General features: G+C 43.6%; 1 protein-coding gene across 2 annotated transcripts in view; it reads right to left on the bottom strand.

Moving 5' to 3' along the window:
- Positions 1–1,197: 1,197 nt before the first annotated feature.
- Positions 1,198–15,263, bottom strand: part of SOCS6 (suppressor of cytokine signaling 6) — a 105,005-nt gene continuing 90,939 nt past the window's right edge. The window contains exon 7 of one of the 2 annotated variants that reach the window (XR_008291647.1): positions 1,198–3,137. The gene's annotated coding sequence lies outside the window, so the exon portion shown is untranslated. Of the gene's footprint in view, positions 3,138–5,070; positions 5,214–15,263 lie in introns of those variants that run through there. The other variant, XR_008291646.1, reaches the window with a different exon arrangement.

Below are 15,263 nucleotides of genomic sequence, written 5' to 3'. Positions count from 1 at the left end.
TTATGGCTCAACAAGCTTACAAAACTGTTCCAATGAGGACTAACAGGTTTCTTTAAAGCAGGATTCCCCTAATTAGTAGATCAATGCTACTAATCTACATGCAGCAGCTCCCAAATGGGCAACAGATCCTCTTGCTCCAGAGCACCTCCCAGGAGAACGGGTCAGAGGTGCTCGCGTCTGCAAACGCCAGCTGCATGAACTGTGTGTTCTGGCGTCTTGATGCTCCGGCATTTAAGGGTCCTGCTGACTGACGCGGACCAGCCACCCAGAGTGCACACACCCGCCACCTCCTGTATGTGGCTCTTACGACCCAGGAGGACACCTTCCTCTGCCCCGATCATCCAAGGCTCAGGTACCAGACAACTAGACAGCCTCTGCACCCCAGAGCCCACTGAACTGATTCAAGCAAGCCAACTCAAAGCCTGCTTACCCTGCCTCCTCTTGCTTTTCCTGAGGAAACCACCATAAAGGCTGCTGCCTACACTCTGCCATTGCTCCCACGGGCTTCGGACTCATCTTGCTGCTTCCCGACGTGGGAGTGGTGTGGCATGCCCCTCCTCTTAAGAAATGTGAGTAACAAATTATCTTCTCAATAGCAATCGCTGATCTGTTGGCCTCACCACAACCAAATAATCATAAAACCTACATTTTAAAACATCGGTGTTGGCAATGAAGGGCTTTCCAAGACTTTCAAGGGGAAGAGTCACCTAATTACGTTTTAGAAGTATTCACCTTAAGTATCACCGCTCTACCTCTGCACCACATTCCAAATCTCCAGAGCATCTCCAGAGCCCTGGGAAGCTCAAAACCTACCTGAACGTTTGAGAGGCACAGCAGGGTTGGGACAGCCCAAACTCCCACCTATCTAGGAGTCTCGACAACTTGATGCGTCTCTGGGAGTGCAGTGGATCTCCAGGCGAGTCGTCCCTTAACCAGTCTGGTGACCCTGGGAGTGCGGGCAGAAGCCAGCTGTGGTTGGAAAGGTGATAGACAGTGAGCTGGCTGCGGCTTTGTCTCAGCATGTAGCTAACACTAGAGGTCTATGGCACCAAGATTTGTGATTCACCTGAACTTTCTCCATTGGGGATACACAAAAGCCCTTGAGAAACTGATCCAGTCTCTAAACACTTTGACCTCATTTTTTTTTTCCGTCTACAATATAAGCGGGGCGGGGGGGGGGGGGGGTGTTGAGTCAATTATCTTGTAAAATATCTTCTGGCTCTGAAACTCTAAACTCTAAATTCCAAATCACTCTGCAAAGCTACTAATTCCAGCAAATTTTATAATCCTATAAAATTGCTCGAAGTCATAAAGAAGATTGACGCAAAGTTTTTCCATCTCTGTGTACTTTTTTTTCTTTTCTGTACAATGCCTGCTCTCCAAAGTGCACTTCTCTTTTGTTAGTTACAATCACCCTACTCTTTATTGTGAGCCAATTAAAATAAATATTTTACTTTGGAAAGGGAAATGTACTTTTTTCCCCCAGACTGGTGCCAACCTTCATTCCACACCTCGTCCCATCACTTAACCAACTGTGAGCTTTATCTGCACTTGGAAAAGGCATTCGGGAATTCATGACTCACCGCCCCAGCAGAACTCTTTTAGGTTGAGAGGACACTGGCTACATCCCCTCCCCCACCAGGGGCAGCCCTTGGCGGAGCTCTGAATAAGAACAGCAATGACCTTGCCTTGAAAGTGAGGAAATGAATCATAGGGCTTGACCAGAACTTACTAGTTGTGTCTCCAAATGAAGGAACAATGATAAAACTGATGGTTGCCTGATAAGCAAATTGGAGTAAAAAGTGGAAGACGGAAGTACATTAGCCTGATATCTTCTGAAGGGAGAACTTTGCAACTTTATGGAAGCTGTTTTCCTGGACCGCCTGTCGTTTCTTCTCTGGGGGGATCTCAGATTCCTCGTATGTAAAGCGTCAGGTCTGAAACAGGTGATGTTGCACATGAGTATCTCCTTGAGTCAGTAAACATGGAGGTCGGTGCTGAATCCGTTGGCCACCCTGTTTTCCCAATAAGGAAAAGAGATACCCAGGTGTTACTGGATTGAAACACAGCCACTAAAGGAGTAGGATCCTTGCTCAAAAAAGTCTGTGTGCAAAGGAGAGAAAAGACTCTATAACCAGTGGGGAGCTTTCATCTTGGGTAAGCAGGCCAAAATCTGAGTGCATGATGGCACAATCGGAAGAAGAAAGAAAACAGCAAACGAAAACACATTCAACATTCCGCTTGGCCAGTGGTTAGTCATGAGAAAGAAAGGCAAAAGCCGTCATAAAGTAGAAAAGATTTGCTCCATTAGTCAGCAGTGTGGAGAAGCAGGTATAAATGACAGCAGGGACACTAGGAGATGTGGACCATGGATTTCCTATTTTCTGGACACTAGTGCTAGAAAAATTATCTCTATGGAAGCATCCAACTATTGCAATCAACGTAATTATTCTTACTGTCCTGTAGAAACTGCTATATGTATTCATTCAATATGTATTTACTGAACATCTTCCTATTTGTAACTGAACTCATAACCACTTAGTTATCTATAGAGATAAATAATTCTTGCTCTTAAGTGAGGAAATGGGTAACGACAACTCACTGTCATCACAGTGCTGCTGAGAAGTATAAACAAAAGAACAAGGGAAAAAAATATTCTTACCCACGACTTTATGCCGAAGAGGAGACTGAAGCTCAGCTTTAAAGAATGGATACAGTTTTGATAGAGGAAACTGAGGAGAAAAGCATTCTGGAAAGATGGAATGGAGAAGGTAAAGGCATTCCTTAAAATGGTTTACAAAACTACCCCAATATGATCTCCACTTAAATGTCCTGCTCATAATTATTAAGGTGGTGTCTTCAGTGTGGGCCGCCCCTGAACACATTCGGCACATCGGTACGTCCTTCCTAGCTGGCTCTGTGGCTGAGGGAACCTACTGCATCTTGAGATAAATGTGGGGATAAATCACCACTTAGATTCCAGTCTCCCCAGCCATCTCTCAGACCTTCAGGAAACTAGACGCCATCACATCAAGTGTTTGCTTTATTGGTCAAGGGAAATTAGTTCTTCAATTTCAAGCTTGAGGGTCCCGGGCAGAGTTCTGGTGTAGAAGATATAGTGCAGCGTGTGGCATTACCTGAATGAGCAATCACAAGGGGGAATGATTCAGACACCGCTTCAGGGACTCCGCTCAGGCGAGCAAACTCCACCCCCACAGGACTGCAGGCAAGATGCCCGGCCTCTTGGGAGCTGCTCTTTTTTTTTTTTTTTTTTTTTTAATGTTTGTTTTATTTTTGAGAGAGAGAGAGAGAGAGAGAGAGAATATGAGCAGGGGGAGGGTCAGAGAGAGAGGGAGACACTGAATCCAAAGCTGTCAGCTCTGACCTGTCAGCACAGAGCCAGACGCAGGGCTCGAACTCACAAACCGTGAGCTCCTGACCGGAGCTGAAGTCGGATGCTTAACCAACTGAGCCACGCAGGCGCCCCTGGGGAGCTGCTCTTGATACAAATCTCACATGTGAATGAGCCAATAACATCTTTCTAGTAAAATAAAATCATTTCTAGTGAAATATTAAAATGAAATCTGGGAAGGTTTTTGAGATTATTTTCTTGACCTGGAAAGGCAATACATTCATGTCCTCTGAATGTTTAATGCTTTCTGTTTTCAAAAACTCCCAAATGGTTGTTCCAAAGCATATTAGATAGGTTTCTAAAGATATACTCTGTAAACTGTGGCTATCTCTGGAGGGATTATGGGGTACTTCAACTTTTTTATTTTCAACATTTTGAGTCATTTGAATTTCTTACAGAGTGAATGCATTTTTCATAGGATACGTATATACTTTTTGCGTTCAGAAACAGCCATCTGCACAGGTTGGGAACTTCCTAACTTGTTCTGTGCCACGTGCTCTTTTAATATCTCTCAGCACGTGGGTACTGCATGTAATTTTTGCAGTCTTGCATCGTGATGCTATGCCCTAACAGGTGCCCATAAAATATTCATTAAATAAGGGGCACCTGGGTGGTTCAGTAGGTTAAGCAACCAACTTTTGATTTCGGCTCAGGTCATGACCTCATGATTTGTGGGTTCGAGCCCCACGTTGGGCTTTCTGCTGACCCCGTGGAGCCTGCGTGGGATCCTCTGTCTCCCTCTCTCTGCCCCTCCCCTGCTCTCTCTCTCTCAAAATAAATAATTAAACATTAAAAAAAATATGTTCATAAATAAAATAGTCAAGAAGTAAGCAACATTCATCTCTCAGCACAGGAACGCGTAGAGAAGGAGCCTGCCCATCAGTGTCTCGTCATTGTTGCGTTGCTGAATTCTGTCTACAATGAGCGGGAAACGAGGGAGAGAAACAGCAGAATGGGAACCCAGAGGTGTGTGCTGAGCCGCTGCCCTTCACGCACTCACCGAACGCTGAGTAATACTGGAAGGTTGTGCCTACAATTGCCTATTGGTTGTGCCTATTGGACTTTGGTCCGAACCCCCGCCCTCCTGCCTGCCTCTGCTGCAGCACGCTGGCTGCCCCGTCCTGATCCCCTCCAGGGTGGTGTTCGGTGCCCCGACAACCTTGACGGTAAACCAGGATCATCCCCCTGGGTGCTGCCCTGTGTAGCAGCCCCACAAGGAAGGGCAGCCACGCCCCGCCTCCTGGGGCGACAGGGCCCTAGGCACCCACGTGCTCTGCCAGACAGTCGCTGGCCTCGAAGTCTTGCCTCCTAAGCCTGATGGCTTCATAAAGAGCCGGCTGAGTACTAGCTGTTTTTATTCAAGACTTGGGCTCAAAACTAAGCTAAACCCGATCAGGAGATTATGTCAAGGGAAGAAATGCTGAATTAGCTTTCTGGTGGCTCTGAGATAAAGAGCTGTTGCAGCCCGGCCGTGGTCCGGGAGGGCACCACCGAACAGTTCAATCAGTGGGGCCTATTTTGGTACGTCTGTGGGAAAAGTCAGCCACGGGATGCGTGCGCTCCGTGCTGGCACCCCTCCCCCCCCCCCCCCCCCCCCCACCGTGCTCGGGGCTTAGCCTCGGCACGCTGCAGAGGATCCAAAGCAGAGGGCGGGGGACGACTCATATCACCATCAGGCAGCTCCAGAATGTTCCTTGGCTCCCACATCACTGAGTCAATCTGCGGCCCAACCCAGGACAACGGGAGCCCGTGGTGAGTTTGGTTATGAAACCACAGAAACAAACCCTAAGTGCCCAGAGATCTGGAGAAAGAGGTATAATGAATTCTTTACCAGTGAACTTTCACAGTATCCACAGGTCCTCCTTACCCAGCCCTTCAATGACAAGATCTCACCACCTGCCTTTATCTTAAACCACGTATTTAGGACTTGGACCATGTCTGTATCTTTGCAGATGGCGGTTTAAGGTTTTTCAGTCTGAGCTCACAGGCCACCTAAGGTCGAGGGAGCTTACAGGGGACTGAGGGTGGTAGTGAGGACAGCCCTGAATCAGCACCCAAGCTGTTCCAACCAGACGGCGCCCCTGGTCTGTGGATGGTCTCAGACATCTGACAGTCTTGTGTCAAGGTCCTGGGGGTGCAGGTCTGAGGAAACCACTGACCAAATCAGGGAGAACGTGCAGGATGAATGAAATGTGTCCATTTCTTTTTTCTCTCCCACCGCGTTACTATAGCACTTGCTAAGGTTCGTGGGTGACCGAGGATAGGAAATACTTATTACGCCATTTTTGTTTGTTTGCGTTGCCGTGAGTTTAAGTGCACAGGCTGGGACAGAGTCTAAGCAGAAAAGTGTGCACCCTGACCCTCCTCATCTCCCCTCGCTGGCCTTCACTTTCCATTCCTATTTCCATTTTACTGCATCAACCCCTGCCTCTCCACAGACTTCCTGTTTCCCCAGTCCCTCCCTACATAGGAACAGATATAGTTTATATTCTTGAAAGAAACGTTTTTGTATGAAATAAACTTTCCTGTTGCCTCGAGTTGTAATATTATAAGGCAATTATTGGCAAGGAAAGAGACTTTTAAATATGGAGATCAAACAGAGGGTTGCTGGAGGGGTTGTGGGGAGGGGGGTGGGCTAAATGGGTAAGGGGCATTAAGGAATCTACTCCTGAAATCATTGTTGCACTATATGCTAACTAACTTGGATATAAATTAAAAAAAATTAATTAATTAAAAAAAATTAAAAGGGGGTGCCTGAGTGGCTCAGTCGGTTAAGCCTCCAACTCCTAATTTCGGCTCAGGTCATGATCTCATTGTTCGTGAGTTTGAGCCCCACATCAGGTGCTGCATTGACAGTGCAGAGCCTGCTTGGGACTCTCTCTCTCTCTCTCTCTCTCTCTCTCTCTCTCTCTCCCCCCCCCACTCATGCTATCTCTGTCTCTCTCAAAATAAATAAACTTAATTTTTTAAAACAAAATGCGGAAGTCTAGTTCCAAAGGTAAGTCCATGTGTGCTTTAAGGTAATCTGAGGAAGTATCCAGAAAGAAGATGAGTGCTTTACTCATGAGACCTGCCCCCAACCATGGGATGCTGGAGCCCACTGTCTGGGGAAATCCGTGTCAAAGCGGAATGTCTGTGGATGGGGGACGCCTTGCCCAGGTGTCTGGACTAAACAACTATTTTCTTACTTCTTTCACATTCGTGCACTAAGGTATGTTCATTCCCTCTTCACTCTTAGAACTCCCAAGTCTTCCAGGCACCAGAAACCCAAGCGCCATTGTGTCCTGTCCTGCATTGTCAGCCCCTCTCGCCAGCTCCCTTCAAGCCCGGTGACGAGACCCGGGCTCCAGGTAGAACACAGCCCTGACCTGGGGTTCTAGGACTGAGAGAAGAGGAAGAGCTACGTTCCTGATCCTCCCACCAGTGGGAGGGTCTTAGTCTGCTTAGGCTGCCCTAGCATTACAGACTGGGTGGCTTAAACACAGACATCGTTTTCACAGTTCTGGGGCTAGAAGTCCCAGATCAAGTGCGGGATTGCCTCGGATGAGGGCTCTCTTCCCGGCTACTAGATGGCCCCTTCTCCGTGTCCTCACATGGCCTTTCCTCTGTGCTCCCATGGAGAGAGAGCCCTGTGTGACCTCTTCTCCTTATGAGGACACCAGTCCTATCAGATAAGGGCCCCTCCCTATGACCTTGTTTACCCTCCCTTAAAGGCTCCAAACAGAGTCATATGGGGGGTTAGGGCTTCAACATATCAATTTAGATGGGGTGGGGGGGGGCACGGGGAACACAATTCAGTCCATCACAGTGAGTGAACTGGTAAAGTTGCAAGAATTCAAAAGTCAAAAAACCTTTGCCTTTAATACGTAACACCTGCTTGATAAGAGTGACAAGGAGAGCAATGGCTATATGATAAAAGTTTACAGATATTAGATGAGAAGCAAAACTAAGAGAAAATATAGCTTTGATCGAGGTATATGAGACTAAGACCAGTATTAATTGTAATACTTTACTTAAAATTTGTGAGCAATTTGAAGTCTATTAATATATTGTGAGAGACAGAGAGAGAGAGAGAGAGAAAGGGAGGGAGAGCTTGCACACGCAGGGGAAGGGCAGAGAGAGAGGGAGACAGAGAATACCAAGCAGGCTCCGCGCTGTCAGCATAGAGCACAGGACTTGAACTCACAAACCGTGAGATCATGACCTGAGCTGATCTGGTTAAGTCGGCTTAACCAACGGAGCCACCTAAGTGCCCCTCATTTTACTCTTTATATCCCACAACGTCACTTGATGAATGGAATGAACTATTGAAAGAATTAGTTGCTTGGAAGAGGAAGTGTTAGCAAAAGAAGCTGGGGTAGGCTTCATCTAAGCCTAAGTAAGAGAGGGGACTATGGTCAATGAGGTCTCATATCTAATTCACTCATCCATTCATCCCATAATTATTGACTGGTTGCCTGTTGGTGCTTAATGAATTTGACAGATGAAATAAAGTTGGCATTTTAGCAAGATGACCAGCTGCCCCATGGAAAAGGGATGGGAAGGGGCAAGGTTGGAAGCAGGAAGAGTCAGGGGCCATGGCAGTAATCCTGGTCAGAGGCTCTCCTTACAGAGAGGGGACATTCAAAAGTGAATGCCCATGACTATAGGCAAGGGTCTTTGTTTTTTAAGGTTCTGGTCACCACCACCCCCCGCCCTCCTCGTCCCCCTTATTCCAGCCTTATTGGCTGGATAGCTCTAGGTACTGGGTTGTCCATTCCTAATTGGCTCGATTCCATTGTATGAGGGTGGTCTATGGCCCATCAAGAAACACTTCTTAAGATCAAGATTATAATAATGGTTGTTAAAATTAATGAATATTTACCATATGTCTTTACAATCTTCATCTTTGTAACAAGGCAAGGGGAGTTCGAATTAACGCAGTTAGGAGCGTGCATTCAGGTCTTAGCTCCCCCTCACTAGCTCTGTGACCTTGAAAATTCTTAACCTCTCTGCACCTCAGTGTCCTTGACAGTTTCTAAGGATTAAATGAGTTAATATATGCCCCTGTCCTCATGTACTTTTGTGTCTAGTTATCTAGTACATTCTTTCTCTAAACTTAAAATCAACTAACGCCTTCTTACAAAGTAGATACTCCAGACCATTGATACTATATTATGCTGTAACTGGTCATTTTTAATCTCCAGGGCATAGGTCTCCATTTTTATCCCCAGGGCATAGGTCAGATCCTGGCACATCCTAAGAACTTAAATATGAAGCAGCACAGGTCAGTTCAATGGCTTCTCTGACCACATCCAGACCCCCGCTGTCACTAAGAGGAGTCCTTCTGGTGTATTCCTAACAACCACACATGATGGGGCAATTTAGAATGTTACCACATGGACATTGGTTCAACCTTTTAAAGATTATTTAATTACATTGGTATGTTTTGTTTAATATTTACACTTTTGCATACCATTTCAGCAGCAGGATCCATCTCATGATAACTTTCTAATGTTATAAGAAAATCATTCCCAGGCCCAGCCCAACCAGAGGTATTCTGTTTCTAAACAGGTCAGGAGACAAGGAAAGTTCTGGAAGTCTGGGGTGTCCTTTGCCTACACAGATGCCTGCCCTGCACAAGTCCTATCAGAGCCTTGCTACTCCGCTAACCTTTGAAAGCATCCTTGTGCACAGTTAATAAACAGGGATGTTTCAGGTATTTCTCTCCAGAGACTGATGGTATAAAGCATAATTAATTATATTTTAAGTACATTTTAAATGATCAATAAACCTAATCTGTTCTGTTAATTTTTATGGAATTCAATGACATTGAATAAGTTGCTTTGGGTTACTTCCTCATCCAGACTTTCCATCTTTTCCTAAGAAATGGGGACCTTTCAGAGCCTGGGTTGGGACCCTTCTCTCACAGGGACTTAGCAGCTAAATCTACCAGTAGTTTTTCACTAATAGCTTTTATTACTTTTAGAAAAAACTATTTAAAAAATTTTTTTTAATGTTTGTTTATTTTTGAGAGAGAAAGAGAGAGACAGAGCACGAGCCAGGGAGTGTCAGAGAGAGAGGGAGACACAGAATCCGAAGCAGGATCCAGGCTCCAAGCTGCCAGCACAGAGCCTGACGTGGGGCTCGAACTCACAAACCGTGAGATCATGACCTGAGCCAAAGTCGGATGCCCAACTGACTGAGCCACCCAGGCGCCCCAAGAGAAAACTATTTTTTAACTGCAATTTTCTCCAGTGACTAAAAGTCCAGAAAAAATAAAGAGAAATATCAAAATGATTACATAACCAAGACCAAAGGCTAAATTAGATTAAATAATTAAATAGGTGTAAATTAGGTAAACATTTACTAAGTATGGTAGGCATCTGTAGTAGATATAAACATTTAAGGGATGCAGTCATCCAGGAAAAAGGAAATGTAAATGTAGATCACCAGAAACAAAAGTAAAATTAAGATTCACATACAGATCAGTATGTGATTCATTATAATAATGAAGCTGATATCATTATCAGACAGAATATAGCAACATATTAAAAGAATAAAAGGGGGTGGGGCACCTGGGTGGCTCAGTTGGGTAAGCATCCGACTCTTGATTTCAGCTCAGGTCATGATCTCAGGATTCATGAGTTCAACCTCCACATCAGGCTCTATGCTGACAGTGCAGAGCCTGCTTGGGATTCTCTCTGGCCCTGTTTTTCTGCCCCTCCCCCCCATCTCTCTCAAAATAAATAAACTTAAAAAAAATACAATTTTGATCAAGTAAATTTCATAGCTAAAATGAATAAATGGTTTATTATTCGGATATTAATGCAACTTACTGTGTTAAGAGAAAAATCCTATAATTATCTCTATAGATGCTAATGACATTTGATAAAATTCAACATTCTTAAATTTAAAAAATCTCAATATGTAAGTCTTAAATACAAAACTAAACACATGTCAGTGCACACATACATTATGCTTAGTGAAGAAATATTAGATGCATTCCTATTAAAATGAAAAAGGTATCAGTAGCACAATCATTATTAAGTGTTCTGTAATTATCAGCCAATGAAAGTAGGCTAATAAAGGAATACAAAATATAAAAAATTTTAAAAAACATATATTTGGATTACTTTCTTTCTTTCTTTTTTAAAGATTTTATTTTTAAGTAACCTCTACACCCAACATGGGACTCGAACTCATAAGAGGCGAACTCAAGAGGCGCATGGCTCTACCGACTAGACAGGTGCCCGATGGAATTAATTTCTGATGACAGACTTGTAGACAGAGAAAACCCAAAGGAATGGACTAAAAAATTTTAGAAGCAATAAGAAAATACATAGAATTAGTAAACAAAAGCTGATTACCAAATAAGTAAAGAACATCAAGTTAGAAAATGTGATGGAAGGGGGACCCAATTCTGTGATTCCAACAAAAATGATGAAATCCCTAGTGATGAGCATACCAAGATGTCTAGGCAGTCTAGTTGTGTTTCAGGCAAATGTTACCAAGGGACTGTGATGAAAGCTATTTGCCCCGTTCCCCACTTTCTCCTAAGATTTTAGCTGAACCCACAATCATCCAGAACAAAACTGTTTTTGCAACCTTGCCTGCAGTAAGTACGACCATTTGGCTAGGCGAAGTCCGTGTGGGTAAATGTAGGTGGGGTGTGCTAACTTGGGGTGAGGAGGTCCCTGGAGAGGACACAGCCTGTCTGGCTACCTCTGTCCTCCCAAACAGGTGCAGGGGGTGCTGGAGCAGCCATCCTGTCCGTGAGACAGAGGCCATGCTGAGGACAGGAAAGTGACAAAGCAGGAGGCTGGGTCTCCAATGACAGAGGCCTGGACAAACCCATCTGTGTTCATGAGCAAAGGTTCTCATTCAAGGAACTGTGATTTTCTGTTTGCAATCAGTCACAGCTGGACCAAAAAGAAGACTGGGAAGCAAGACAGATGAAGCACATCTCTTCCTACAGAACTCCTTTCTATGTTTGTTGATTTCACATCAATTACCAGCCTCCCTTTCCTCATCTCCCAGTTCCCCACAGGAATATTTATGTCTGTTTTATTGTGTTTTTATGTTTGCAAATATAGTAAAACCTTGGATTGTGAGTAACTTGTTCTTCAAATGTTCTCCAAGACGAGCAAGCATTTCTAATAAATTTTAACTTGATAAACAAGCGATGTCTTGCAATACGAGTAGTATGTGACACTGAACATCACATGATCACAACTGAGCCAATGGTTCTTCTCTCTCTCCTGTCTCTCTCTCGATTGTGGGTGATCATCTCCCATGCCCAGATCTCAGTCTCAGGCCATGGTGTTTGTCAGAAATCAGTGGTTTTTCAGAACGTTGGAAGGCACCCACAACTGGCATCCAACTGTTGCCATCATGAGGAACAGCAAGAACTTATGGAGGAGATACCATCTGCAGAGGAGGAGAAAAAGGCAGAGGAACCCCTCACTTCCAATGAGATTAGGGAGATGTGTAAAATATGGGAAACTGCAAAATTTTGTAGTTTTCAACAAAAACTACCACCCAAATAAGGCCGTAGCAGTGTGAGCCATGAATCTGTTTAACAACAATGCAATGTCACATTTCCATGAAATCCTCAAAAGGAGGCAAAATCAAGCATCATTGGATAGATTCCTTGTTAAACTTTCATGAAAAGAAAAAGATTCTATTGAGCCAATAGTAGTGATTCTGTTAGTGACAGAGAAAGACTTCTAACACAATAACTCTCCTCTCTCGTCTCCTCTCTCGTCCACCCTCTTTGTCTTACCTCAAAGGTAAGTTCAAGTTAATTTGTTTATTTTTCTTTATATTTGTATTTTCTTTATTATTTTGTATTATATTACAGTATTGTAATCATTTTTATATTAATATCTTGGGGTTGTGGAACGAATCATCTGAGTTTCCATTATTTCTTATGGGGAAATTCGCTTTGATATACAAGTGCTTTGGATTACAAGCATTTTCCGGAATGAATTATGCTCGCAAACCAAGGTTTTACTGTATTAAAAATACATTACAACCTCCTAACCCCTTTCTTCATGACCCCAGTGTGACCTAAGAACCCACCATCCAGGCTCCGCACTGGCTCCCTAGATAACAAACTCGATTCTGCCAGTCTTGTGTTTAAGAGTCAGTATTACACCACTTACAGACCCCTCAAATCCTTCATCACTGGCCCCTGGCTCTGTCTTCCGCTTCCCTCCCAATGTACCCACAACCACCCCACCAACCAATTACAGAATCCTACCCGGTTCCCCCAGCGCACCGGCTGTCCTGCCCCTGTGGCTTCACACAATGTCTCTTCTCTGCCGGGAATGCCCGACGTCTGCGCTGGTCTGCTCACCTCTCCACCCTCCTCAGCTCATGTTAGTAATGCCCCCCAGACTCCCCCTAGACTTCTGCTCTGTCCCCCTAAACCAAGCAGGTTCTCCTCTTTTGTGATCCTTTTCAGGGTTTCCCTGACACCCTGATATAACCTCGAAACATGGTAAACATTCCTTTCTCTTCCTTCTGCCTCCACGAGAACAAAACCAAACAGAAACCATTTGAGTGACATCACACACTCTTAAAGCAATGGCTGAACTAATCAGTCAACCTCAAAGGCAGTGTTTCTCAAACCCTGAGAATTCACAGGTCAATCTAGAATACTGCCTCTGCGCCCAGTTTGAGAAAGGTCACTTTAGATGGTCAGTGAATATTGATTCAATTAAAAACACAACAAAAATAAACAAATAAGAAACAAACAAAAAACAAAGACACAACACAGACACTGGGACTGAACAGTAGCACTGGGACATGATGAGGTCATTCAGATAATAATAAATAAATTTATGGGTTTTTAAAAATTATTATCCATACAAATTATCCAAGTATTTGGATAATAATTGCATATCCGATTGTCCATATATACAGTTTTTAAATTTGTTTACATACATTGCACATCCTTAAAAACATGCCTGTGGATGCCAATTTGAGGAGAAGAGTTATTTATTATTCCCTTAGGAGTCCTATATCCCTTACTTCAGAAAAACGCATATTTTGCAAACCGTATGTGGACATGGTTTCAAAAATGCCTCAAGCCCACCATGAACCTAATTTAATGATAATTTAAATGCTGGAGAACACTAGCCTTTCATCTCAAACAGAATCATCATCAAACAGTGTCAGCCCTCAGGAAGCATTCAGTGAGTTCAACAGTCTCCTAGATTTTACCAAACCACCCATGAATTACCCCATAAGGAATCTTTTGTTCCAGACCCAGGCCAAGTGAACCTTTGACCCGAGTTCAACCAAGCTTCTTTTAATCCCCACCCCACCCCCACCAAAGACCCCACAGCGTTAAGTTCTCTGGAGTAGTTGTACATCACAACTCACCTCTAAGCTTTCTGAAAAGTAAATGGGAAAGGTGAGAAAGACTAAGAGAACAAGAGAAATCTCTGGGACAGAAAGTAGAGAGAGCCAGGTCCTAAAAAGACTTTTCCCCATAACATGGGAACGCTCTTGAAGATCCGGGCTCTCCTTAGACTCTGCAGGCATAGCACGTGCACTTTCTGGCCGGCTCCTGTAAGGCTACACTTCTGCACACTAAGGCAACAATAAAGTAAGGAAAGCAAAATGATTTTCTAGAAGTATCGCTGAAAAAAGGACCCTCAAAACTGTGAAGGAATATTTTGATAGGCAACAAGCAGTTAATCACAACATGCTTCAAAAGATGAAGGCACACTTTACATATTGGATACAGTCAAATCTTCACGAACGAAGTTAGTCCTGAAATTGCATGTAGTTTTATGTAATAAAACACTGTCTCCTCTTTATATGTAACTCTGTAGGTGTGGCCAGGTAATGAACTTTAATTCTACATAGCTGCTAAGAAGACGTCTTAAGACCACACGGCTGTTCACCAGGGGATGCCAGTAGGATGCTTAGGTTTTCCATATACCTTTGGTTGAGGAATAAAAATCAGAACTAATTACTCATTCTTTCAATTTTTCTTCCAAACAGAATTTTCCTTCAGGCCACCATCCTTTGTTTACAAATGAAGTCGGGCAAATTGAACTAACTCGGATTTCACTAGGCACACCAATTACATCAAATGCATAACTTTACTATCATGATTATCAAATTGCATAGCAGGAGGTAGACAAGGACATTAAATAAATGCTTACTTCACTGTTGTCCACTGAACTGATTAGGGGAGGAGCTAGTTGTCCTGCACATATGCGAGGAAGAAGGCAAATTTATGGCAGGAAGAATGCAAATTGTCAACCAATTTTTAAATAATTTTCAATGTATACTGTAACTGTATATTGAGTGCTACTCAAAATTAATATTCTGGGAGTTTTAAAAATATGGTCATACTGCTGCTGTTGCAACACTGCTTGCTAGGGTAGACATGGCCCTTATACCTATTTGTGGTCATGCTATTACTGTGTATTTATATATGGTCATATGATTTTGATGACTATCTGTGATGGAAGATGTGTCAAAAGAAGATAAAAAATGGAACATGTACATATGGATTAAGTATTAAAAGGAGCAGAATTGAGTGGGCAAAAGTTATGGATAGATAAAGGGGAAAATGTGAGAAGGGCAAAGGAAGGAGAAAGGAATAATTTAAGGTGCATAAAGAAGAGAAAATAAATTAGGACCATCAACAAACCTTTACACTGAATGTGAGGAAGGGGAAGAGAGAGAAAGAGAGAGGGAGATAGAATGGGAAGAAAGAAGTGCAACACTCGGAATGGAAACACATCACCACAAAGGAAAGGAGAGAGGAAGAAAAGGGATACAATGGGTACAGGCCCGAAGATCAGAGTAGACTCTGCTGATACCCCTCCCACTCACTAGCCTGTGG

The sequence above is a fragment of the Acinonyx jubatus genome, chromosome D3 (assembly GCF_027475565.1).
Source record: "Acinonyx jubatus isolate Ajub_Pintada_27869175 chromosome D3, VMU_Ajub_asm_v1.0, whole genome shotgun sequence".
Taxonomy (NCBI): Eukaryota; Metazoa; Chordata; class Mammalia; order Carnivora; family Felidae; genus Acinonyx; species Acinonyx jubatus.
The sequence above is the reverse complement of the archived record's forward strand: the minus strand, read 5'-3'. Positions and strand labels throughout refer to the sequence as shown.